This window comes from Macaca fascicularis, chromosome X (assembly GCF_037993035.2).
Source record: "Macaca fascicularis isolate 582-1 chromosome X, T2T-MFA8v1.1".
NCBI lineage: Eukaryota > Metazoa > Chordata > Mammalia > Primates > Cercopithecidae > Macaca > Macaca fascicularis.
In genome coordinates, this window is record NC_088395.1 from 77,873,281 (window position 1) to 77,901,042 (window position 27,762).

At 46.0% G+C, this 27,762-nt stretch overlaps 1 long non-coding RNA gene across 3 annotated transcripts in view; it reads right to left on the bottom strand.

Moving 5' to 3' along the window:
* The window catches only part of LOC123571107 (uncharacterized), a 50,172-nt gene extending 22,995 nt beyond the window's left edge, over positions 1–27,177 (bottom strand). For 2 of the 3 annotated variants that reach the window (XR_010584095.2, XR_006695275.3), the window contains exons 1-2: positions 26,864–27,177; positions 12,526–12,628 (exon numbers count right to left, since the gene is read on the bottom strand). This is a non-coding gene — a long non-coding RNA (uncharacterized lncRNA). The remainder of the gene's footprint in view (positions 1–12,525; positions 12,629–26,863) is intronic. The other variant, XR_012430371.1, reaches the window with a different exon arrangement.
* Positions 27,178–27,762: the final 585 nt, after the last annotated feature.

A 27,762-nucleotide genomic window follows, 5' to 3' on the forward strand; every position in this document is an offset into this window, starting at 1 on the left:
AGTTTGACCTCTAACATGCTGAAATTCTTTCTCCTATCTGAATCCAGTGCAGCGTCAGACGTGGACTCCCTGGCCTTGAATGACTGACAGAGCAGGGGCCCTCTCCTTCCCCAGGAATACTTGTTTGCTGCTCTGTGAATTAGAACTGGAGAAGTCCTTGGGGCCCTGGGAGCGATTTTTCTACAGGATTGTGATCAATGACTCCCTGTCAACCCTGGGGCATGGATTCAGTGGGGCCCCACAGGGTTAGCATTATGGGATTTCATATTATTCTCAGTGACTTAAAAGACTGAACTGGGAGTGTGCTCAGCAAGTATGATAGTTGGGTGGGGTTGCTGATACCTCAGAAAGCAGGAATAGAATTCTTCAAATGACCCTGACAAAATGAGGGAGATGAACCATCACAAGCAGGACCATGTCCAGAGAGGACGAACACAGGTAGTGTGCACAAAGACCAAAACCCAGAACTAATACACTAATATGGTACACTGGACAAGGGAGATGGGCAGTGATTGACTTGACACAAGTATAGTTAAAAAGAAGAACTGGGGAGATGGTGTCAGGGTACATCACAAGTGAGTCCATGATATAAAACTGGTTTTCTCCCTCCTTTCCTCCCACCCTTCTTTCCTTTCTTTTTTCCAAAACTAATGTGGATCCTGCATATAGTAACAAAAACCCAGCATGGAGGAGCTGAGAAGCCATCCAAGTGTGAGATTTAGAACCAGAAGTCACCTGAGAGTCATCTAGTCCAACCCATTTATTTTATAGTTGGGGAAATGGGCCCAGAAAAGCCCGTCACAGTTAGTATTAGAAACAGACGTAGGATGCCACCCAGCACTACATGACCCTTGCCACAGTCCCACTCAACTTGTTCCATTCTACCTGCCATTGGTCATACCTTTCAAAGCATGATGGGTCTACCTTTGACCAACACATTTTTAGCATAAGTGGAAAGCTAGAGAGGATCTGGAGAAGAGCATAAATAATGCCACAGGACTGGGTGCTGTGTGCGTGTGTGTGTATGTGTGAGTGTGTGTGTGTGATCTAGAAAGGAAAAAGCTGATGAGGTAACATTCAATGGTTGTAGAGCACCTACCATGTGAAAAGTGTGCTATACCCATCTTCAAAATTTAACTCCTAAATAAGGACAGAGCTGATGACCTGTTCTCCATTTCTTTTGAGAATGATAGAAGGGAAAATGAGATCAAGTGACATACAAGGAATAACTTTGCTATGAATAGGAAATGATCACAAGCACCTAGTGAGTCCTCAATAACAGTTGCCAAATTGAGTGAATGGCTACTAAGGGAAGCACTGGTATTTCTCATCTTCCTGAAAGCAGAGGGCTAGATTATATGTCTTTTTTTTTTTTTTTTTAAACAGAGATGGGGTTTCACCATGTTGCCCAGGCTGGTCTCGAACTCCTGGGCTCAAGTAATCCTCCCACCTCAACCTCCCAATTGACCTTTTGAAGTCAATCCAGAGTCTTTGTTCTTATGTTCCATCCTTTGATTGGTCCATTTGAGATATTACGTGGCCTCCTATTTGAGACCATACCTGGCCTCCCGCTCTGGAGTGGGAAGTGTACCTCCAAGTTAGGAGGGCTCTCTATTTTGGGATGATTTAGACACTGCCTCTCCTCTAAGAACTCAAGGCGCCATAGCAAAACCAGCTCCAATCCTATTAGGGACCCATCAGTGAGAGATTACAATTGGTCTTCACACTTTTGAAATGTCTAGGTGGAAGAGGTGATCTCCAAGACAGGCAGGATTTCAATCTAATTGACAGTCAATTCCATGCCCATGTAGCTTCAGGTTCTCAGCCCTGTTGCTGACAGCTGGCCCTGGGCCCAGCTAAAAAGCCCAGCTCCTTGTTTGAAGTGAAGTTGAGGATATACTTGGATTTTATTTAACATTACAAAACGCATTAGTGCCTAGATGGGGTCAGTCCACATCCCTAGATTTATCTGGTTTCTATTTTAGTCTTTTAAGGAGCTGGACACAGCTATCATATGATCTGAATTTGTAGTGTGTGTGAAGGGTCAGAGGTTGGTCACTGGAAATCTCCATAGCTTGAAGTATGGTTACCAGGACCGTAGGCTTGGCCCTGTGCTAGTTTACATACTATGGGGGATAGAAGACACCAGTTGCATACGGTCAGGAAAACAAAACGGAACCACAATCAAATGAATGAAATGCATGTGCTTCAATTGTATGGTAAAGGTTAAAGGGATTGGAGAAACTGTAAAAGAGGCTATGATGGGATTGGGGTGGGTGGGTGGATAGAGTGGGCATTGGAGGGAAAACACAGCCAAATCATGGAGATGAGAAGGTCTAGGTGTGCTTGAGGGGACTGGCCAAAATGGTGGGAAATCAGCTTGGTGAGGCAGCTCATGAAGATCTTCACAGCAGAAGAGTTTGGCTACTATTGAATGAGCAACTGGACACCCTGATTGAACTCTTTTGCGAATGGTTTTATGGTGGAACAACAAAGCCTCCTCAGCTCCTCTTTCACTCCTTCTCTTCTACAAGGAAAAGGATTTTCACACTAGAAAGGACAAGGTGAACACCAGAGAGAAGCTCCTGAAGGCAGTCTAGTCCAAGAGAGCCGTAAACTGCCCTGAGTAACTCCATTTCATTGTCTGAGTCAGTAACATCCCAGGGCACTTAAGGACTTGCAGCTCAAATTGCAGGACAACGGGTGGTGGCCCTGAAAACCCCATAGAGAAGGGAAGAGATACGTGCTGCAGCCTAGAGATGGGCAAACATGGCCCCACTTTGACAGATGGGAAAAGGTAAACTCCACAAACTTTAGATCAATACGTTTGATATTGATGGAGGGCAAGATTCTAGGACAGATGATTAAAAGGATGGTTGGTGAGCACTTACAAAAAGAAGCAACAGCCGGGTGCGGTGGCTCACGCCTGTAATCCCAGCACTTTGGGAGGCCGAGGAGGGCGGATCACGAGGTCAGGAGATCGAGACCATCCTGGCTAACATGGTGAAACCCCGTCTCTACTAAAAATACAAAAAATTAGCCGGGCGTGGTGGCGGTGGGCGCCTGTAGTCCCAGCTACCCCGGAGGCTGAGGCAGGAGAATGGCATGACCCCGAGGTGGAGATTGCAGTGAGCCGAGATCGCGCCACTGCACTCCAGCCTGAGCGACTGAGCCAGACTCCGTCTCAAAAAAAAAAAAAAAAAAGAGGCAACGATCACGCAGTCCCCACATGGATTCAGGAAAAACAAATCATGCCCCGCTGGGTTAATTTCCCTTGACAGAGTGACCGGAGAGGTAGAGGAGGGAAAAGTTATCACCCACAGCGTATCTGGAGTTCAACCAAACATTCTCTCAATGCTTTTGGGACAACATGTATACATGTGGGGTGGGTAAAGGTAAACCTAGGCGAATTCTTAACTGGTTGAATGACTACATACAAAATAGTTCTGTTTTAATGTCACTAGATCAAATTTACAAATTACACAAAGTTGGTAAAGTCCCTTATTTGAACTTCAAAATGTGGCAGTACAAATGTAAGATGTGAGAGATGTGGCTTAGAGGGGTTTTAGAGTGAATGAAAGCTTATGAGTTGAAAGTGCGGTTTGGTTGCTATAAAAAGTATTGTGACCTTGGGCCATATTACTAAGAGTACAACTTTCAGAACAAAGGAGGTGATCATCTTGTGCTACTCTGCACTGCTCAGACCACATCTGACGCCCAGTGTTCAGTTATGAGCACCAGACTTCAAGGGAGATGTTAACAAAAGTATATCCAGAGAAGAGTGAGAGGACTGAAGAATCCCAGGAGAAATTTGTCTACTGTCAGTGAATAATTACTGGGCTCACAGTAGATTTGTTCTGTGTGACTTCAGGGCTCCAAGATCTAATGGATGGAAATTATAGGAAAACAGATTTGGGTTCAACATAAGGAAGAGGCTCCTTTTCCTTCCTTTTTTATAATGAAAAATTATAATAAAAGTTTCAGCTCCTGATTCCAGCCTCTTGAAGTCCTTTAAAATGTATTACCAACAGTTTCAGAAACAGAAGAAAAATGTCCTAATCCCAACATCTAAACGTAAGCATTTTGCTGTGTTTGGGAAGACCTTTCTAGTATTAGTAGTACTCTCTGCAATTAAAATGGACTGCCCCTAAAAGTAGGCAGCTCTCCATCACAGAAATATTCAAGCAGGGACTCCATGTTGGTGATGCAAAGACGATTAAAGCATCTGATAAAGGACTGAACCAGATGACCTTTAGGGTTACTGAGATTCTATCGTACATGAGCTGGAAGGTCTCATGGTAGAATATTCAAGAAAATATTTCTAGAGCCTACGTGCAAGGTGAGCTGGAGGAGGAAAGCCTGGAAGCAAAGATAATAACTAGTTCAGAGGTACCTACTCTGAGGGCTACAACTATTTTCGCCTCCAACCACCCCCCGCCCCGACTTGAATTTCCAAATTATAGTGTCAGAAGTAGCTTTAGGCTAGGTGCGGTGGCTCATACCTATAATCTCAGCACTTTGGAAGGCCGAGGTGGGAGGATCTCGAGCCCAGGTGTTTGAGACCCGCATGGGCAACATAGGAACACTCTGTTTCTAAAAAACAAAAAAATTAACCAGGCGTGATGATACATGCCTGTGGTCCCAACTACTCAGAAGGCTGGGGTGGGAGAATCACTTGAACCCAGGAGGTCGGGGCTACAGTGAGCTGTGATCGAGCACTGCACTCCAGCCTGGGTGACATAGAGAGACCTTGACTCAAAAAAAAAAAAAAAGAAAAGAAAAAGAAGCAGCCGTCTTACTGGTTACCTAGTTCCCCTCCCTTATGATCTGGTGCTTTATTCCCTTCTGCAGTCTCTTTGCCAAGTAGTTATTTTGCCTCTGCTTAAATATTAAATACTTCCATTGATAGGAAATTCTTGTCCTCCCCAAAAAGACTAGTGCATATTATAGCATCTTAAACCATTATGAAGTTCTATCTTATGTTGATTCAAAATCAGCTTTCCCACAGCACCCACCCATTGCTCCTGATTGCACACTGTTACAAAGCAAAACAAGGTGAATCCCCCTTCTATATGAGGACTCTTCCAACACTTGTATTGTTTTCTCTTTTTAATTTTTTTATTTATTTTAATTATTATCATTATTTTTAGATGGAGTCTTGCTCTGTCATCCAGGCTGGACTGCAGTGGTGTGATCTCGGCTCACTGCAAGTTCCGCCTCCCAGGTTCAGGCAATTCTCCTGCCTCAGCCTCCCGAGTAGCTGGGACTATAGGCACACACCAGCTAATGTTTGTATTTTCAGTAGAGACGGGGTTTTGCCATGTCGGCCACGATGGTCTCGATCTCTTGATCTTGTGATCCACCCACCTCAGCCTTCCAAAGTGCTGGGATTACAGGCGTGTGCCACCAAACCCAGCCAAAATTTTTTTTTAATATTTTTATAGAGAAGGGGTCTATGTTGCCCAGGCTGGTCTCCAACTCCTGGGCTCTTGTGATCCTCCCACCTCGGCCTCCTAAAGTGCTGGAACCACAGGCATGAACCACCTTGACCTATCCCAATATTTCAAACCTGTATTTGAAAACTGGATCCTGAACCACCATCATCACCCTGTTGATCCCTACTCCAGGTTAAATAGCTCCAGTCATTCATACACAGTGATTTTCAAGTCTTCCCACACTTCTGGTCTCTTGCTTTTGTACATGCTCCAGGTTGCTAACATCCCTGTTCATATACGGTAATTCAAGGCTAAAGACAATCATCCACTGTGGTCTAATGAGCAGACAGGAAAGCAGAACTGTAATCTCTCCCATTCCAGACCCTAACATATTAGCATTTGGGGCAGCTAGTGTCAAAAATAGTGAGGTTACAATTACTCCAAACACTTAAAACCTTTTCACACATGTCTCTCTTACCTTGCACTTAAGCATTTGGTTTCAAAAACTTGATTATGAAACTTTACATTTCATCTTCCTCGTTCATTATGGACTCTTGGGATTCTTTCTGAAGCCAGCTTCATGTCATTTGCAAATTTGATCAGTGTGCCATCAATGTCCTCATCCAAGTCATTAATTAAATTATTGGCTAGGCAAAGGACCTCCCTCCAGGCTGACAAAGATCCGTTAGTCACCAGCTGTGAATACACCCAACTGTCCTGTCTTCACCCCACATTTTTCATTCTTATCTACAAGGACATCTCACGCCAGGGCATTCTTCAACAAAACAAGATTGCATTTTGAAATTCTTTTTGGAAACAGGGAGTGGGGAGGAGAAGGGAGTGGGAACGAAAGGCGTTTGACCTTTAGATCTTCTCCTCCCTTCTCCCCAGCCCCCAGGATGAGCCCTGTGGCTTCAGTCTCCAAGAAGGAATTTTCCAACCAACAGCTCAGATGTAGAAAGTTGAAATAACTGGACTTAGGGTCAGGAAACATGCATTCAGATCCATCTCTGCCTCTTCCTAGCTGGATGACCTTGGTTGAAGTGTTTAACGTCTCTGAGTCTGTTTGCTCATCTGTAAAATAGGGACAGGCCGATTACACCTACCTCACAGGGTTGTTGTGAGGATTAAATGAGATGTATGTGAATGTGCTTCGGAAACTGTAAGCGTTATACAAATGTAAGATATTATTATTATGACTGACTGCCTACTGTGTTCCCCAGTATAGGCTATAAAAAGATGAATACGACGTAGTCTTTGCCCTCAGGGAGCTCACAGTTCTGTAGGGGAGATATGTTCACAAATAGCCATGGTATAAAGTATAACAGGGAAAATGACCCAAGTTGTTACAGTAATTCAGAAGAGGGAGCAGGCCCTTCAGACTGGGGGGAACCAAAAGAGAGGCTTCAAAGAGTTTGATCTGTACCCTGACAAATGGGATAGATCTGACACATGGACACGGCTGAGAGAAGACAGCATTCCAGGTGGAGGAGTCTAGGAATGGGTATTTATGGAACGCGTCTGTGGTGCTGGAAGCAGGCCTGTTTGATTGTAAGAAGTAATGAGGCTGGTCAGCCACATCACAACTTTTTTAGACACGGTCATTTTCAGCATGCCCAGGGTAGAGCATTCAGTCCTTCAGAATGAGGACTAGAATTTAAGCAGAGCCTCTGAGGTCTCATGTCCACTGTTCAACTGACCTCCTTGGAGAAAAACAACTCTTCTGGAGGGTGGAGGCATCCACAAAGGTTCTAGGAAAATCACCCTTTTCCTCTTCTGAAGCTGAAAAATAGGTCTCTGGGAAGAGCAGGGACTAAGGCCATATTTAAATCCTAAAAATTGGCCGGGCGCGGTGGCTCACGCCTGTTATCCCAGCACTTTGGGAGGTCAAGGCGGGCGGATCACCTGAGGTCAGGAGTTCCAGACCAGCCTGGCCAACGTGGTGAAACCCCATCTCTACTAAAAATACAAAAATTAGTTGGGCGTGGTGGTGGGCACCTGTAATCCTAGCTACTCGGGAGGCTGAGGCAGGAGAATCGCTTGAACCCAGGAGGCAGAGGTTGCAGTGAGCCAAGATCACGCCATTGCACTCCGGCCTGGGCCACAAGAGTGAAACTCCGTCTCAAAAAAATAATAATAATAAATCCTAAAAATCTTCAGCTGGAAGTGGCTCTGGCTTAAGAATTCAAGAGTTTTAATTGAAGGAGGGTCATCCACCATATCTGAAAGGCTTCACACTCTTCAATTTCATGTGGGGAGTGGGGAGGGAGAGGAAAATAGTTCAAGGGCTCTCAAGGTCCATTTCCTGATGGTTTCTTTGCAGCTATGGTTATGATTTGGTGCCACCTGGTGTCCAAGACAGAATATAGCGCCCTCGTGTAGAAGCTGCCTTCCCCCTCCTTCCTAAATCAAGAGCACTGAACTGCTTCCCAGCATCTAGGGATGGGACTAGCTTCCTTCCAGCAGGATAGAGCCAGTCATTCAGAGGCATTCTGGGGTCTGTGTAAATGGAAAAGAAGAGGAGGAAAGGGAAAGTCCTGCACCAGGCCTCATAGCCATCCTTTCCTATGTTACCAAAGTTTCTATTTTTTCCCAGAGCACCCCTGGGGTAAATGGAGTATCTTCCCCCAGAGTACCTTCCCCAGAATACTACAGGACTGGGTTTGCCATGTCCCCCTCTCTCCACCCACACACATTCTCTTATGATGGCTTGAGTATCCACAAAAGATTATTACAATACCTCTCTCTCAGACGTGACCAAGAGAAATTGTCATGATTGTCTAGGGTGGCCAAGGGAGGAACAGTAAATGAGTCTTGTTCCCCACTCAGCTCAAGTTTAAGTGCTGTTTCTTCCTGAGTGGGCTATACTATTCTAGAATGACTGAGCTAGAATAGCTCCTCCGTAAGAAACCTGTTTATTGAAACTACACTTAGAAATCCTACAGCCCCTCTTAAAGGTTAGGGGAGGGAGAAACGGTGCCTCTGATAATAGAACAGATGGTGGCCCCCTTTTCCCTCAAGCCCCTTTCCTAAATAGATTCAACAGGATCAATAAAACTGACACTGCGGCTGGGTGTGGTGGCTCACGCCTGTAATTCCAGCACTTTGGGAGGCTGAGGTGGGCAGATCGCTTGAGGTCAGGAATTTTCAAGACCAGCCTGGCCAACGTGGTGAAAACCCATCTCTACAAAAAATACAAAAAATTAGCCAGGCATGGTGGCAGGTGCCTGTAATCCCAGCTACTCTGGAGGGTAAGGCAGGAGAAGGCGGAGGTTGCAGTGAACTGAGACCGCGCCACTGCACTCCAGCCTGGGTGACAGCATGAGACTGTATCTCAACAACAACAATAAACAAACAAACAAACAAACAGGAAAAAACTGGAGTGGTCTGATGATGTCTTATAAAGGAGTATTAGTAGAGCATAGTTTGAGGGGATGGCTTGAACTGGGATGGCCAGAGCTGAGCAAGGACAAGACTGAGCTAATGAAAAGGTTAATCCTTCTGCCACTACTTCCATTCCTAGGTACCCTTAAAGTCTGAGTTTCTGTTGTGTCCACCTCAGGCTCTTCTGGGTGCTGGAGAATCCTGGACCAGCTCTCAGTTTGGATTGTCAATTGCAGGTGAGGGGCATGAAAATGGCAGAAGTGCAAAAGAAAGAAACCATCAGCTAGATTAGCATGCTTCAATTCATGGATCACTACTTTTATTTGCCTCAATTCTTCCCTGGTCCCTACATTACAGGGCTGCCAGAGTGCATGCCCTCTAACTGTACTGGCTAAGAAGTAAACAAATTCCTTTTTATCTTTTAGTTAAGACAAGGCTGCAATTTTTGAAAAGTAACATTTGCTAGGACACTAATGGATAAGAAAGTAACCAAAAAAGGTAACAAGAGAACACACAAACTAATGGGCTTACAATGTTCACATTTCTTATCCTGTATCAACTAAAGTTTAACCATAGTTGGCCGGGCCTGATGGCTCACACCTGTAATCCCAGCACTTAGGGAGGCCGAGGTGGGCAGATCACCTGAGGTCAGGAGTTTGAGACCAGCCTGACCAACATGGTGAAACCCTGTCTCTACTAAATAAAAATAAATTAACCCCATCTCTACTAAAATACAAAAATTAGCTGGGCATGGTGGCACACTCCTGTAATCCCAGCTACTTGGGAGGCTGAGGCTGGAGAATAGCTTGAACCCGGGAGGTGGAGGTTGCACTAAGCTGAGCCACTGCACTCCAGCCTGGATGACAGAGCAAAATTCCATCTCAAATAAATAAATAAAGCTTAACCATAGAGGAGGCTGGGTGCAGTGGTTCACGCCTGTAATCCCAGCACTTTGGGAAGCTGAGGCAGGTGGATCACCTGAGGTCAGGAGTTCGAGACCAGCTGGGCCAATATGGTGAAACCCTGTCTCCACTAAAAATACAAAAAATTAGACAGGCGTGGTAGCAGGCACCTGTAATCTCAGCTACTTGGAAGACTGAGGCAGGAGAATTGCTTGAACCCAGGAGGCGTAGGCTGCAGGGAGCCGAGAGAGTGCCATTGCACTCCAGTCTGGGCAACAAGAGTAAAACTCCGTTTCAAAAAAAAAAAAAAAATCATAGAGGAAGTTATCTGGTTCAATGTATAGGGCACCTTAGCAAATCCTTTTTTGCCAGGGCAACCTTTCCCAATTCATGATAGGTCAGAGGTTAGACAAAGCTGCCTAGACCCGAACCTGAAGGTTGGTGCAAAAGTAATTGCGGTTTTTGCAATTAACGTTAATGGCAAAAAACCGCAATTACTTTTGCACCAGCCTAACAGATCTACTGAGTTTCACAGTACCTGGTGGAATCAGTTTCCCATACTGCTCTGAGTGCAGAGACCCTAGTGGGTGCCTTCTATCCTGGCACGTGCTGCTTGCCGGTTCTACAGTCACCCTGGCCCTTGGGTTTCCCCCACCCTCCTCCCACCCTTTTCAGGCCTCCGGAAAGAGAAGACCCTCAGTGAAACTCTACCCCTTCACATAGTTTTGATGACTTAGGACATGTGTTCGGACAAATACAAATAAACGTGCTTACGATTCTAATTAGAAAAAGACACTTAGAATTGAGACTGCTTCTGAAAATCTGATCCTGTGCTGGCAGTTCCTGTTGATATCAGCTAGTATTTCGTTTTAGTCCCCTAAAGTGGCCATGTGACCTTGATGGCAAACGCCATCTTTCTGCGGAGCACGCCTGCGCTGCATCAGGCTGCTCTGACGGCTCTCTCGCGCTCCGCCTTTTCCGATTTCAAAAGCTTTAGACCGCCCACCAAGACCCTTTTTCCGGTCGGAGAGGCCAGGTAGGCTCTCAGTTCATTTGCGGAGCAAACGTGATTGACACAATCTGCGTCTAATGAATGTTCGTCTGCTTCCCAGCTCGGATTACTAGTTCCGCTCCCTTTCCCAGCTTCTTTTTGATGACTCATCCCTCAAATTCTTCACACGCTCGCCTGATTCCCGCCCCTCCCGTCCTCTCTCGCCTCGTTCCCACTTGACGCCCACCCCCCCACCTCCGCCGCCTTGCTCTAGGGAAATGGATTTGGTGAATCCTATCGAGGATCGTTTTTTACAGTGTATTTTGAACATATAGAAGCAAAAAGCACAATTTCCGCACAGGAAAGAGGAGGTTCATTTCCTTATAAGGAGCTTAACCCCTCATTGTTCTTTGAGCTTTCTCCCTTCCGCAAGATCGGGGTGGGGGCAGGGGCGGGAGAAACGACAGCGGGCCTTTTGCCTCTCGGTTTCCAGTTCAATTCCAGACCCCCCGCAGCTCTGAGTCCCTAGCAAAGGTCAGCTGCCTTGCCCCAACCGCCGGCCCCACCGAGAGAGGAGTCTGGGGAAGTACAATCCAGGGTTGAAGATTTACAAACATTTCTCCGGGTCTTGGGCATCTGCAGTGGGCACCTGCAGTGGGCACGTATGACAGTTTTGCCGGGGACTGCAAATGCAAAATTACAGCCCTAAAGAGGAAACAGACCTTCAGTCGTTACTAGGAGGAGGGGAAAAGGTAGGAGGAGTAAGAAAAGTAGGGAGCTGAGACTGAAATAACAAGCTGTTCTGGACCCAAACTCCTGAAATAGGCGAATGAATGGACTTCCACCTGCACAAGAAATCCTAGCTTTCCTGGATAGGGTCAAATGAAGCCAATAGAACATCCATAGTGGGAAGTTGGCAAGAGACTGGCTAAGTTTGCCCCCTTTGGGCTGCTGCTTGTAGTCTCATTTGCTTTTTGATGCTCACGCAACCATCACCACTTCTCTGCTGTGTGTCTTCATCCCACAGCTAAAGCATATGATTGAAAACTTGCAGTTTGACCTAAGTTTAACACTGCCTTGTATAGAGCTTTGTGAATAATGGGTGCAGGATCAATTCCCCGGAGCCTGAGTATCATACCAAAGGCTAGAGACTCAGGGGCTTCCCAGTCTGCAAAGTGCTCTCAGACTCAGGCACATATTCTGAGAGAGCTTTTGCATTTTGGTATTGGATCTCCAGGAGAGGGGAGGAGTTTCCGATTGGGAAAACAAAGAAGGTGCTAAGAAATAGGTGGCCACCTTATTTTTCGATTCCCTCCTAGGCAGCCCTGCTGCTCTCCCTTTGGAGGCCCCTTGGCTAAGTCTCATCCAAAGTTCATTTGCATTGTCCAGCTTGCCCCTCTGGCCTCAGAGAGGAATGTAGCCAATGAACAGGAAAGAGGAGGCATGCTTTCTGTCCCTGCTGGGGTGAAGAGTAAGTGGAGACACAAATCCTACCCCCTCCCCAGCTTCTGCTTCCAGCGCCTCTCCTTCATCTTCATCACAAAACGTTTCTAAGGCATTTGTCTGTCCAATACTCCGTCCACATTAGTTTACACGCAGTCGTTGCCTTGACAATCAGAGACAACAAGGGCTGAGTGACACTGAAAATGCAGAAAGCGGCCAGTCATGGTGGCTCATGCCTGTAATCCCAGCACTTTAGGAGGCCGAGGCAGGCGGATTACTTGAGGTCAGGAGTTCCAGACCAGCCTGGTCAACATGGCGAAACCCTGTCTCTACTAAATTACAAAAATTAGCTGGGCATGATGGTGCATACCTGTAATGCCAGCTACTCAGAAGGCTGAGGCAGGAGAATCGCTTGGACCTGGGAGGCGGAGGTTGCAGTGAGCCAAGATTGCGCCGCTGCACTCAGTGAGACCCTGTCTCAAAAAAATAAAATAAACAAAGAAAGAAAATGCAGAAAGCACATATATGCAGGGTGGGGAGAAGTAGGTTCATGTGTAAAATATGTAATCCACAAATGTTCACACCAGCCACACATCTGAGATCAGTGCAATTTCACGGGGAAGGAATCAGGATAAATGCATGTAACAGATGAAAAGTGGAAGTGGGCAATCGTGAGAGTTTTTGATTTATCTAGGCAGATTGGGACCAGGAAAGCTATTGGCTCTCGACTGCACAGGATTCCTAGAGGACATGGGATTGCAGAAATATCTGAGCGACAGAACCAAATGGTGATAAGGTACTTGCCTCCTGAGGTGGGAGTGGGATTAGCAAATGGAATAGACTTTGATCAGGAAATGGAATAACCAGCGATTGTTATTTCTTTTCCTCCTCCCCTCTCAACACACATTTGTTGAGTGCCAATTCTGTCATAGATACTGGAAACATAAAAACAATAATGATAGAAAATAGTTCTTGGATATTTACTTGGGTGCCAGCTACTATATTAAGCATGTTATCTTCTTTAAATCTCACAGTGACGTTCTGATGTAGGTATCATTATCATGCCCATTTTGCAGATGAGCCAGCTGTGGTTCAAAGAGATGAAATGACTTACCCCAAGACCACACAACTGGTTGTAAGTGAAAGAAGTGGGATTTGAATCTAGGAAATTAAAGTCTAGAGCCTGTGCATTTAATCAGTATGCTCTACCTTATCTTTTAGCAGGACAGTGATAGAAATTGGATTCCTTTGGTGACAGGGGATGCTAGAACAGGGAGGGTCAGGACTGTGAGAGCAGACAGATGGTCCAGGGTAAAGCAGATCCCAGAAGTAGAAGCAGAGCCTCAGCCAGCTATTTAGACAGGCAGGTAGAGCAAGCATCTGGGTAACCAGGATGCAGCAGAAGCCAGGAGGAAGCCCAGACAGGCAGGTGGTTGGCAGCCAGAGTGTCTGGCAGCCAGTGACAGAGGCCCTGCCATGGGGCCTGGGCTTCCAGGGAAGGATGCCAGGTGTCAAAAGGTCTGGCAAGAGCTAGACAAGCACTATCCCTGTGAAGATGAAGGTGCCAGACAGGGCACTAAGGTAGGATGCAGGAGCTGGGGGCACCAGAACAGATGCTTCAGGTAGGGGCTTCTGTACAACAAAGCAGGAAACAGTCTTATGAGAGCAGGGACCAGCTTCACTCATTCACCCTTCAATCTACTCTTTCAACAACATTTTTTGAGCTCTTGCCATGTTCCAAGTACTATGCTAGGCTCTGAAGTAACACACAGTCCGGCAGGGGAGCCAGACCTGTTTTACAGGTATCTCCAATACTGTGTGATAAGTTCTATATTAGAGGCATAGACAGTGTGGGGATGGGGGTGGGGAATACTAACTTAATCCTGACAGAGTTCTCAAATAATTTGGTTTTTTTTTTTTTTTTTTTTTGGATGGAGTCTCGCTCTGTTGCCCAGGCTGGAGTGCAGTGGTGCAATCTCGGTTCACTGCAACCTTTGCCACCCAGGTTCAAGCGATTCTCCTTCCTCAGCCCCCTGAGTAGCTGGGATTACAGGCATGGGCCACCATGCCCAGCTAATTTTTGTATTTTTAGTAGAGACGGGGTTTCACCATGTTGTCCAGGCTGGTTTTGAACTCCTGGCCTCAAGTGATCCGCCCTCCTCAGCCTCCCAAAGTGCTGGGATTAGAGCCAGCCACTGTGCCTGGCCCACAAAGAATATTAACTCTGAGCTGGGTCTTTAAAGAAGAGAAATTTTGGCCGAGCGCGGTGGCTCACACCTGTAATCCCAGCACTTTGAGAGGCCAAGGCAGGTGGATCACGAGGTCAGGAGATTGAGACCATCCTGGCTAACACAGTGAAGCCCCATCTCTACTACAAATACAAAAAAATTAGCCGGGCGTGGTGACGGGCACCTGTAGTCCCAGCTATTTGGGAGGCTGAGGGAGCAGAATGGCGTGAACCCGGAAGGCGGAGCTTGCAGTGAGCCAAGATCATGCCACTGCAGTCCAGCCTGGGCGACAGAGGGAGACTCCATCTCAAAAAAAAAAAAGAAGAAGAAGAAGAGAAATTTTCCAGGCTCAGAGTGGTGGGGAGGATTTCAGACAGAGGGAATAAAGTTTTGAAAGAGTAAGGCACATTTCGGGGACAGTAAGCAATTCATACAGGACAGTGGGTACATGGTAGGGAGGGGTGGGGAACATGAATCTGAAGAAGACCTAAGGCAAAATTTTAAAGGCTTTTCTGAGAGCTGCTGAAGATCTTGGATACTCTCCCATAGGTAAAGGGGAGCCAGCTGTGGTCTTTATGTCAGCAAGTACCTGGATTACATTGGGGTGTTTTAGAAAGACCGAAAGGGATAGTACCCGGATGCACTGGAGGCAGGCAGATAACCCAAGAGGTTCTTGCAATTGTGCAGGCAAAAAAAAAAAAAAAAAAAAAGAATGATAGGAGCGGCCAGGCGCAGTGGCTCACGCCTGTAATCCCAGCACTTTGGGAGGCCGAGGCAGGCAAATCACAAGGTCAAGAGATCGAAACCATCCTTGCCAACATGGTGAAACCCTACTTCTACTAAAAATACAAAAATTAGCTGGGCATGGTGGCACATGCCTGGAGTCCCAGCTACTCGGAAGGCTGAGGCAGGAGAATCACTTGAACCCAGGAGGCAGAGGTTGCAGTGAGCCAAGATTGCGCCACTGCACTCTAGCCTGGCGACAGAGCCAGACTCAGTCTCAAAAAAAAAAAAAAAAATGATAAGAGCTTGAACTAAGATAGTGACAGAGAAGATTAGTTTGGGAAAACATTTCTGAAGGAGAATTGACAAGGCTCAGTGATTGATGTTGTCAGTGAGGGGGGAAAAGGAGTCATAAACAACTCAAAAAATTTTGTGCTTGAGAAACTGGGCCTGTGGTGACATTATTCACGTAGGGACTGGGAATCTAGGATGGGGAGCAGGTTTTACGGAGGGAGATAAGTGATTCAGTTTGGCATATGTTGAGTTGGAGGTACCCAGTGGTGTGCTGGAAGACATTTAACTACTGGCTCTAGATGGTGGGAAAAGCCTTGACGAACCAATTCCTGTGGTAAATACTCCCACCCCTAATTTCAAGCCACCCCTAATGTGACATCAATCACTCGAAAAATTCCTAAAATTTTAACAACTGGTCTCAGAGACCCATGGAAAGAACTATACCAGATACTTTGAGAGCACAGGCTTCTGATGGCATTGCTTAAATAACTTTGAGACTGTACCACTGGACTAAGTCGAGATTTCCAGAACTCCAGTGGAGAAGCCGATGGGGTCACAAAACTGCTAACCCAGTATCTTAACAGAAAAAGAATTAATTACATAGGACTGAATAAACTGATGAAAGATTATTATGGTTTTTATTTAGAATATTGCTGCTGGATTTAAGAAAGCCCTTTTCTCTTTTCAGTTATCTATAGTCATAACAACTAGTAGATTATACTTTTATTTATTTGTTTATTTTTATTTATTTGAGATGGAGTCTCGCTCTGTCGCCCAGGCTGGAGTGCAGTGGTGCAATCTCAGCTCACTGCAAGCTCCGCCTCCAGGGTTTACGCCATTCTCCTGCCTCAGCCTCCTAAGTAGCTGGGACTACAGGCGCCCACCACCACGCCCAGCTAATTTTTTTTTGTATTTTTAGTAGAGACGGGGTTTCACCGTGTTAGCCAGAATGGTCTTGATCTCCTGACCTCGTGATCCGCCCACCTCGGCCTCTCAAAGTGCTGGGATTACAGGCGTGAGCCACCACACCCGGCCTATTTATTTATTCATGTATTTATTTTTGAGACGGAGTCTCACTCTGTCACCCAGGCTGGAGTGCAGTGGCGTGATCTTGGCTCACCGCAACCTCTGCCTCCCAGATTAAAGTGATTCTCCTGCCTCAGCCTCCCTAGTAGCTGGGATCACAGGCGGTGCCACCACGCCTGGCTAACTTTTGTATTTTTTAGTAGAGATGGGGTTTTGCCATGTTGGCCAGACTGGTCTCGAACTCCTGACCTCAGGTAATCCACTCACCCTCAGCCTCCCAAAGTGCTGGGATTACAGGCATGAGCCACCGTGCCCAGCTTTTATAAACAGAAATGAGATATTTATCTTCTCTCCCTGACTGATTCCTATGGAATTTGGGAACTCTTATTGAGTACTCTTATTTTCATGGCAATATAATTATCTGCATAAATTCAATAAGAATCTGTCCTCTTCTAACAGGACATAATTGAAAACATTGGTTCTATAACCGGGACTCTGACCGGAATGTCATATTCAAGAATAGTATGCATAGAATGAGATATGACCAAACAGTTTTAAGAAGCTAAGGTTGACTTTATGGACCAAATGCTTACAAAGCCCTCATGAGAAAACTGACCTGGTACCTGGCTTATAGGGATCCCAACCTTATTCTTGTTTATAAAACAAGCCTGGTCTCATTAGATTCAGTGTTATTCCCCGGGCATGATGGCTCATGCCTGTAATCCCAGCACTTTGAGAGGCTGAGGCGGGTGGATCATTTCCCCAGGTAAGACAAGGTCACTTCATGGCAGGCAGGCTCAAAAACCTTAGGATATTTATGGGACCTTGAGAAGAGAGGAATTCACCCAAATTTATAAGTACTGCAGGTAAAATCTGGTCACAAGTTCTTGGCTTGGCTTCCTAGCCTCCAGAAGGCTTTTAAAAATCTAATATGAAACTCCAGGCCAGGCACCGTGGCTCATTCCTGTGATCCCAGCACTGTAAGAGGCCAAGGTGAGTGGATTGCTTGAGCCCAGGAGTTTGAGACCAGCCTGGTCAACATGACAAAACCTCATCTCAACTAAAAATATAAAAAAATAGCCAGGGATGGTGGCATGCACCTGCAGTCCCAGCTACTAGGGAGGCTGAAGTGGGAGGATCACCTGAGGCCAGGAGGTCAAGGCTACAGTGAGCCGAGACTGCGCTGCTACACTGCAGCTGGGGCAACAGAGTGAGACCCTATCTCAAATAAAAAGAAAAGAAAAGAAAAAACTAATATGAGTTTCCTTATTAAAAGTTACAGCAAAGCAAACTGAAAAAGTCCTACGTGGCCACATACCATTCTTCCTGCTCTTATGTAAATAATAACCCCAAGTTATTTTATTTATTTATTATTTATTTATTTATTTTGTTTATGTGTTTATGTATTTATTTTGAGACGGAGTTTCGCTCTCGTTGCCCATGCTGGAGTGCAATGGCATGATCTCGGCTCACTGCAACCTCCGCCTCCCGGATTCAAGCGATTCTCCTACCTCAGCCTCCCAAGTGGCTGGAATTATAGGCATGCACCACCATGCTCGGCTAATTTTTTGTATTTTTAGTAGAGACAGGGTTTCTCCATGTTGGTCAGGCTGATTTCGAACTCCCGACCTCAGGTGATCCACCCGCCTCGGCCTCCCAAAGTGCTGGGATTACAGGCGTGAGTCACTGCACCTGGCCCATTTATTTATTTTTGAGACAGGGTCTCACTCTGTCACCTAGGCTGCAGTGCAGTGGCATGATCTTGGCTCATCGCCACCTCTGCTTCCTGGGTTCAAGCGATTCCCCTGCCTCAGCCTCCGGAGTAGCTGGGATTACAGGCATCTGCCACCACATCCAGCTAACTTTTGTATTTTTTAGTAGAAACGGGGTTCACCATGTTGGCTGGGCTGGTCTCAAACTCTTGACCTCAAGTGATCCACCTGCCTCAGCCTCCCAAAGTGCTGGGGTTACATGCATGAGCCACCATGCCCAAACAATAACACCAAATCTAATGAAACCAGACTTGTTGTGTAAACAAGAATAACCTTACTGGCCTGGGTGTGGTGGCTGGCTCATGCCTATAATGCCAGCACTTTGGGAGGCTGAGGCAGGTGGATTACCTGAGGTCAGGAGTTCGAGACCAGCCTGACCAACATGGAGAAATCCCATCTCTACTAAAAATACAACATTAGCTGGGCGTGGTGGTGCATGCCTGTAATCCCAGCTACTTGGTAGGCTGAGGCAGGACAATGGCTTGAACCTGGGAGGCAGAGGATGCGGTGAGCCGAGATTGCGCCATTGCACTCCAGCCTGGGCAACAAGAGTGAAACTCCATTTCAAAAAAAAAAGAATAATCTTACTCTGATTATTTTTTGTTTGTTTGTTTTTGTTTTTTGTTTTTGTTTTTGTTTTGAGACAAAAAAAAAACGACCCTCTGTCACCCAGGCTGGAGTGCAGTGGCACCATCTTGGCTCACTGAAAGCTCCACCTCCCAGGTTCACACCATTCTCCTGCCTCAGCCTCCCAAGTAGCTAGGACTACAGGTGCCCGCCACCATGCCCAGCTAATTTTTTTTTTTTTTTTTTGTATCTCTTAGTAGAGATGGGGTTTCACCATGTTAACCAGGATGGTCTCAATCTCCTGACCTCGTGATCCGCCCACCTCAGCCTCCCAAAGTGCTGGGATTACAGGTGTGAGCCACTGCACCCGGCCTCTTTTTGTTTTTAATTGAGACAGAGTCTTGCTCTCTCACCTAGGCTGGAATACAGTGGCATGATCTCGGCTCACTGCAACCTCTGTCTCCCGGGTTCAAGCGATTCTCCTGCCTCAGTCTCCCGGGTAGCTGAGATTACAGGCACGTGCCACTATGCCTGGCTAATTTTTGTATTTTTAGTAGAGATGGAGTCTCACCATGTTAGCCAGGCTGGTCTCAAACTCCTGACCTCAGGTGATTCCCCTGCCTCGGCCTCCCAAAGTGCTGGGATTACAGGCGTGAGCCACCGTGCCGGGCCTTGTTTGTTTGTTTGTTTTTAAACTCCCCTTCTGCACACTGATTTTGGTTGTCATTGATCAAAAAAGGGGGTGACTATAGAAAGAAATTTTATGTTTCAATAGAAAACTTTAGCACACCCTTGTGGGTTATTAGATTCTAGTCCTGTTCATTGTCTTTGAAATATTTTTCACCACTTGGCAATCTACATTTTACGTTTTACTTTGTTATCTACCTATAAGTTGGACTAGATTCTGCTGTCCTGTGCATTTTGTTAGTCCTCAACAAATTCTCAATTCTTCCAGTTTCCTTCAATATATAGCTATAACTCTCTAAATTGATCTTTCCAATTATTTTCCCACCCTCCTGACTTGGTGACACTGGGAACTAAAACCTGACTGCCTAGATCCTTACTGGGACTCTAGATTGTCTTGTAGCTGACTTTCTTTCTCCCCAGGATCTAAAGAAGCCCTACAAGTGAAAGCAAGACACCTTGATATAAAACTTCAAAAGGATTTGTCACCAAAGCCGATCATGTATGAACAACCTTCATGCCTGCTGCTGTGTGGGCCACTCAGGAAGTTCAGTGGAACTTCCATGCTCTTCCATGCTTCGCTCCAGGAAATAACCATGCAAACTGCAAATCAGAAAATCCCTTGGCTTGCCACTGCTGTCCTCACTCCACCATCTAAAGATGCTTCAAGCCCAGTGTATAGAAATCTTCTCAACTGGTTGTCCTCTGGACTCATGAATTTATAGTCTGCTCCAACCATCAGTCTTTTTTTTTTTTCTTTTGTTTTCACAGAAACCACCCTCATTAAATACCTGATTGCAAATATCCTCTACTACCAAGTCTCAACACATGGTTCAGCTGGTCCTTAATGAACAAAAGGCTACTGAATAAGAAATGATTTTAAATTGTTCAGAGGAAAGAAGAATGTCACTTCTTGCCTTGAACAAGAGGAAGGACTGAAAAAGAATCTCTCATTGACCAAACTTTATTTAGGCTCCTCTGAGCTCTCTTTTTGACTAGGCCTCTACGTTGGCCCTTGTCCTTCCTTGTCCTGCCCAGTCAAGTCTTAGCAGGGAATCCTGCTAAGTTATCCCCATCTCGTTAATATCTGATCAAATTCTTCATTGCCCCACTTTTTGCTTTGTTTTGTTTTGTTTGGATGTTTTGTTTGTTTGTTTTGAGACGGAGTCTCGCTCTGTCACCCAGACTGGAAAACAGTGACGCGATTTTGGCTCACTGCAACCTCTGCCTCCTGGGTTCAAGCGATTCTCATGCCTCAGCCCCAGAAGTAGCTGGGATTACAGGCAACCACCACTACGCCTGGCTAATTGTTGTACTTTTATTTTATTGTATTGTATTTATTTATGTATTTATTTATTTATTTTTGAGACAGAGTCTTGCTCTGTCGCCCAGGCTAGAGTACAGTGGCATGATCTCGGCTCACTGCAACCTCCACCTCCCAGGTTCAAGCAATTCTCCTGCCTCAGCCTCCTGAGTAGCTAAGACTACAGGCGCCCGCCACCACGCCTGGTTAATTTTTTGTACTTTTGGTAGAGACGGGGTTTCACCCTATTGGCCAGGCTGGTCTCGAACTCCTGACCTTGTGATACGCCCGCCTCGGCCTCCCAAACTGCTGGGAATGCAGGCATGAGCCTTATTTTATTTATTTATTTATTTATTTATTTATTTATTTTATTTTATTTTATTTTATTTGTGGAGACAGAGTCTCACTCTGTTGCCCAGGCTGGAGTGCAGTGGCACGATTTCAGCTCACTATAACCTCTGTCTCCCAGTTCAAGCGACTCTCCTGCCTCAGCCTCCCAAGTAGCTGGGATTACAGGCGACTGCCACTACGCCCGGCTACTATTTTTGTACTTTTAGTAGAGACGGGGTTTTGCCGTGTTGGCCACACAGGTCTCAAACTCCTGACATTGTGATCTGCCCACCTTGGCCTCCCAAAGTGCTGGGATTACAGGCATGAGCCACCGTGCCCGGCCATTCCCCTACTTTTGATCTCTAAATCCTTAGTCCTACTCTTGATGTCTCCTCTCAATAATTGTCCATCCACTGACCCCTTACACCACTCCTCGGCTATAAATAAATCCCCACGTGTCCTTACTGTATTTGTATCGTATTTGGAGTTGAACTCCACCTTTCTTCCCTATTGGAATAGAATAGTCTTTTCTTTCTTTCCTTCCTTCTTTCCTCCCTTCCTTCCTCCCTCCCTCCCTCCCTCTCTTTCTTTCTTTCTTTCTTTCTTTCTTTCTTTCTTTCTTTCTTTCTTTTTCTTTTCTAGAGACAGGGTCTCACTCTGTCACCAAGCTAGAGTGCAGTGATGTGATCATAGCTCACTGTAGCCTTGAGCTCCTGGGCCCAAGTGATCCTCCTGCCTCAGCCTCCCAAGTAGCTAGGACCACAACAGGCTAATTTTTTATTTTTTAATTTTTATCTATTTATTTCATTATTTATTTATTTATTCTGAGACGGAGTCTCGCCCTGTCGCCCAGTCTGGAGTCCAGTGGCGTGATCTTACCTCACTGCAACCTCTGCCTGCCGGGTTCAAGCAATTCTCCTGCCTCTGCCTCCCGAGTAGCTGGGACTACAGCTGCCCGCCACCATGCCCGGCTAATTTTTTGTATTTTTAGTAGAAACGGGGTTTCACCATGCCAGCCAGGCTGTTCTCAAACTCCTGACCTCGTGATCCACCCGCCTCGGCCTCCCAAAGTGCTGGGATTACCAGGCATGAGCCACTGCTCCCAGCCTATTTTTAAATTTTTATTTGTTTTTCTTAATTTTTAAAGTATTGTGTAGAGATGAGGACTTGCTGTGTTGCCCACCCAACTACCCGGGAGGCTGAGGCAGAAGAATTGCTTGAACTTGGGAGGCAGAGGTTGCAGTGAGCCAAAATCGCAACACTGTACTCCAGCCTGGGTGACAGAGTGAGACTCCAGCTCAAAAAAAAAAAAAAAAAAAAAAAAAAGGCCGGGTGCGGTGGCTCACACCTGTAATCCCAGCACTTTGGGAGGCTGAGGCGGGCGGATCACGAGGTCAGGAGATCAAGACCATCCTGGCTAACATGGTGAAACCCCGTCTCTACTGAAAATACAAAAAAAATTAGCCGGGCGTGGTGGTGGGCGCCTGTAGTCCCAGCTACTCGGGAGGCTGAGGCAGGAGAATGGCGTGAACCCGAGAGGCGGAGCTTGCAGTGAGCCGAGAGCATGCCACTGCACTCCAGCCTGGGCAACAAAGCGAGACTCCATCTCAAAAAAAAAAAAAATTAACAATTGGCTGCCAGTATAAGCTGACTTCAGCACATCAGTAGAGGTGCCTGAGGAACATCCAAGAGATGTTTACAAGAGCACTGGAAACACAGATCTAGAGCTAGCAAGTTTGGGGCTGCTCTGCCTTTATCCTCATCCTTGCCCCACCCCAGCTGTTCCTGCCTATGATGAGCTGATGAGTCCAGCTGATGAGCCTGCCCACGCACCTGTACTCTGAGGCTATGCTCCCCTCAGCCTTGCCTTCGAGTCCAGCAGGTCAGGATGAGGAATCTGTCCCCCGCATACCAACTGGATTGGTAATTTAACCTTTTTCACAATTAAATGCAAGAGTGTCTTGCTAGACTCTCCCAGGACACAGTTTAGCTTAGTTCTCACCTGAATATTCTGGCAAAATTTCCCAAACTTTAGTTATTCAAGTATCACATTCACAATTTTTGCTCTATTTGCGTGACTACTTGTACTATTATTTACTTAACATTTTTCTTTAAATTGCCTTTAAATCAACTCCTTCCCTCTTTTTGTAATATTGCCTCTTCCGAAGCAACAATAATCTAACTCACCCTAAAAAAAATCCATGAGGAGTATGTCACACTAGAGACCAACATTCTTTCTCTCAAGAAATTCAACACAGTCATCTTGAGACAGATTTCTGTTTCTTTCTTTTTCCTTTTTTGTTTTTGAGATGGAGTCTCGCCCTGTTGCCCAGGCTGGAGTACAGTGGCACGATCTCTACTCACTGCAAGCTCCGCCTCCCAGGTTCACACCATTCTCCTGCCTCAGCCTCCCAAGTAGCTGGGACTACAGGCGCCCACCACCACATCCAGCTAATTTTTTTATATTGTTTAGTAGAGATGGGGTTTCACCATGCTAGCCAGGATGGTCTCCATCTCCTGACCTGATCCGCCATTCGCGACCTCCTAAAGTGCTGGGATTACAGGCGTGAGCCACCATACCCAGCCCTTTATTTTTTCCTTTCTTTCTTTTTCGAGATGGAGTCTCGCTCAGTCACCCAGGCTGGAGTGCAGTGGCGTGATCTTGGCTCACTTCAACCTCTGCCTCCCAGATTCAAGCGATTATCTTGCTTCCACCTCCCACTTAGCTGGGATTACAGGCGTGTGCCACCATACTGGCTAATTTTGTATTTTTAGTAGAAACAGGGTTTCATCGTGTTGGTCAGGCTGGTCTCGAACTCCTGACCTCAAGTGATCCACCCGCCTTGGCCTCCCAAAGTGCTGGGATTACAGGCGCAAGCCACCGCACCCGGCCTTCTTTTCTTTTCTTTTCTTTTCTTTTTTCTTTTTTGCTTTTCTTTTTTTGAGACGGAGTCTCACTCTGTGGCCAAGCTGGAGTGCTGGAGTGCAGTGGCATGATCTTAGCTCACTGCAACCTCCACCTTCCGGGTCCAAGGGATTCTCCTGCCTCAGCCTCCCAAGTAGCTGGGACTACAGGCGTACGACAACATGCGCAGCTAATTTTTGTATTTTTAGTAGAGACGGGGTTTCACCATGTTGGCCAGGATGGTCTCGATCTCCTGACCTCGTGTTCCACCCACCTCGGCCTCCCAAAGTGCTGCGATTACAGGCGTGAGCCATCGCGCCCGGCCTGTTTTCTTTTTTTTGAGATAGGGTATCGTCCTGTCACCCCTGCTACAGTGTAGTGGTGCAATCTCGGCTCACTGCAGCCTCGACCTCCCAAACTCAGATGATCCTCCCACCTCAGCCTCCCTAGTAGCTGGGACTACAGGTGCATGCCACCACGCCTGGCTAATTTTTTATATTTTTGGTAGAGATGAGGTTCTGTCATGTTGCCCAGGCTGGTCTCAAACTCCTGGGCTCAAACAATCCTCTCACCTTGGCCTCCCACAGTGCTGGGATCATAGGCATGAGTCACAGTGCCCAGCCTGGAATCTCATATCAGATTTTTAAAAGCCTTCTGGAGGTTAGGAATCAAGTCAAGAACTTGAGACCAGATTTCACCTGTGGTATCTATAAATTTGGGTGAATTCCTCTCTTCTCAAGGTTCCATAAATATCTTAAGGTTTCTGCCAAGAAGTGACCTTGTGACTTACCTGGGCAAGTAATCCGCCTGCCTCAGCCTCCCAAAGTGCTGGGATTACAGGCATGAGCCACCGCACGCCTGGGCAATAACACTGACTAATGAGACCAGGCTTGTTTTGTAAACAAGAATAAGGCTGGGATCCCTGTAAGCAAGGTACCGGGCCAGTTTTCTCACGAGGGCTTTTTTAGCATTTGGTCCATAAAGTCAACCTTAGCTCCTTAAAACTATTTGGTCATACCTCATTCTCTGTCTCAAAAAAAAAAAAAAAAAAAAAAAAAGGAACAGGATGTGGTCATCACCCCCAAGGTCTCATAGTGTAGTAAGAGACAGACATCGAGATCCAGGAGCACAAGAAGGGAAGATAATTTCTATCAGAAGAAGGGGTTGGGAATCTGAGAAGTCTTCACGGAGGAGATGACATTAGAGTTGGGATTTGAAAGATGAGGAGAAGTTATCCCAGTGAAGAGTGGGGAGGGCATTCCAGGTAGAGGGACACATGAGCAAAGGCATTCAGATGTAAATGTCTGTGACATGGTTGGGGATGACTAACAGTTCAGTGCAGCTAAACTGCAGGCTGCTAGGGGCTAGACTGTGAAGGGACTCCTTTAGCCATGTTCAGGAGTTTGGACTTTATTCTGTAATGTAGATAATGGGAGCCTTCAGAGATTTTTTTAAGCTGGATTGATCACATGTCCGGAATTGGAAGGGTAAAATTGCAAGTGGCGAGACCATTTGAGACACTTTCATAATTGTCTGAGCAGGAGGGGATGAGGGCCTGTTCTAAGCCAGTGAAAAAATGCTGGGGGAGAGTGAAGTAGAAGTAGAAATAGAGAAGTAAGGGAGGTGATCTGATTTAGGAAATAAAGATAATGACTTGATTTTTAGATCGATTATAGCGAAACTATTAAGCTCTCAGGCTGTGGAATCAGGAAGAATGTTGACTACATGACACCCCAGTTATGTGACCTTGGACATTATTTAACATCTCTGGGCTGGGTGCTGTGGCTCATGCCTGTAATCCCAGCATTCTGGGAGGCCGAGGCGGGAGGATCACTTGAGCCCAGGAGTTCGAGACCAGCCATAGGTAACATGGTGAAACCCCACCTTTACAAACAATAGAAAAATTAGCCATGCATGGTGGCAGGCACCTGTAGTCCCAGCTACTCAGAAGGCTAAGATGGGTGGATCACTTGAGTCCTGGAGACGGAGGTTGCAGTGAGCCAAGCTTACGCCACTGCACTCCAGCCTGGGCAACAGAGCAAAACTCTGTTTCGAAAAAAGAAAAAATCTCTGACCCTCAGCTTCCTCATCGACAAAGTGGGGATAATAAAATACCTACCTTGTAGGATTGTTATAGGATGTAAAGGAGATAACATATGTGATATGCTTAGTACAGGACTCACAATTAAGTACTGAGTGTTAGCTATTATCATTAGTATTATTAATTTTACTGCAAGCTAAATTTAATAATTTAAATAATACTATTTAATTTAATACTATTTAAATTTAAATCATACTATTATCATTAGTATTACTAATTTTACTGCAAGCTCAATTTCAGTGACTGGTAGAAATGTCCAATAGACAGTTGGAAATGTGAACTGAGGTGCGAAAGGAAGGTGTGAACCAGAGATTTCTGATCCACCTTGTAGAGATAACAGTTGCTATAGGAGTGTGACTAAGTATCTGTGGAGGGCAGAGAATGAAAAATTTTTTTTTTTTTTGAAGCGGAGTTTTGCTCTTGTTGCCCAGGCCGGAGTGCAATGGTACGATCTCGGCTCACCGAAACCTCCACCTCCCAGGTTAAAGTGGTTCTCCTGCCTCAGCCTCCCAAGTAGCTAGGATTACAGGCATGCACCACCATGCCCGGCTAATTTTGTATTTTTAGTAGAGATGGGGTTTCTCCATGTTAGTCAGGCTGATCTCAAACTCCCAACCTCAGGTGCTCCGCTCGCCTTGGCCTCCCCAAGTGCTAGGATTACAGTCGTGAGCCACCACGCCCGGCCAGAGAACGGAATTTTACAGAATGTTCACATTTAGAGATGGTAGGAGAAAGGTCATAGGAAATTAGTGGCTTGAGAGGGAGGGGTCCTTACCTTGGAGAGGATCTTTAAATTGCTAATCAGTGGCTTCATTTAAGTCCTCAGTCTCTGATGCCTCTGCAGCATTGGATGCAAGTGACCTCTTAAAGCCTCCTTTCAGAATCTCTCTTCAGTTTCCATGGTGTTCTGTACACTTCGATCTTCTGTGATTATGCATAGATGTCACAGCTGAGAGCCTTATAGAGCTTACTTACTCCAGCCCCCTCATTTTACAAATGAGGAGACTAAAGAGTCAGAAAATGGAAGTAGCTTGTTCAAGGCTCACCGTCAGTTGTTCCTTCCTTGTCTTCCCCCCACCAGCTTCTCTCACTTCCCATGGTTCTTCGCTCTTTGCTCTCATATACTCATTTCCTCTTTTGATAAACTCATCTGTCTGCATAGCTTCTAGTGTTGCTTTCAGGCTTTTGGTTGCCAAATCGAAATCTCTCCCACCCTTGCCTCTCTTCAGAGCTGCTATCCCACCCTTTGTACAGTCAGCTAGATGTTCCACTAACACCTCACACCCAGCGTGTCTGCACATCATCTTTCCCCATACAACTAGCTTCCCTCTTTGACTCCACCATCCTATTAATGGCACCTCCACTTTCCTAGTTAATCCTTTACCAAGTCTGGTAAGTTAGTCCTACATAAAGCCCCATGCAGTATAGTCGTTAAGCACATTCCAGCTGTAGGAAACCTTAAAGGTATTTATTTCTCCCAGCTTCGCCTTTTCCTTTCTCTTTCTTTTTCCTTCTTTTTTTTTTTTTTTTTTTTTCCTGAGACGGAATTTTGCTCTCGTTGCCCAGGCTGGAGTGCAATGGCGCGATCTTGGCACACCGCAACCTCTGCCTCCCAGGTTCAAGCAATTTTTCGGCCTCAGCCTCCTGAGTAGCTGGGATTACAGGTGCGTGCCA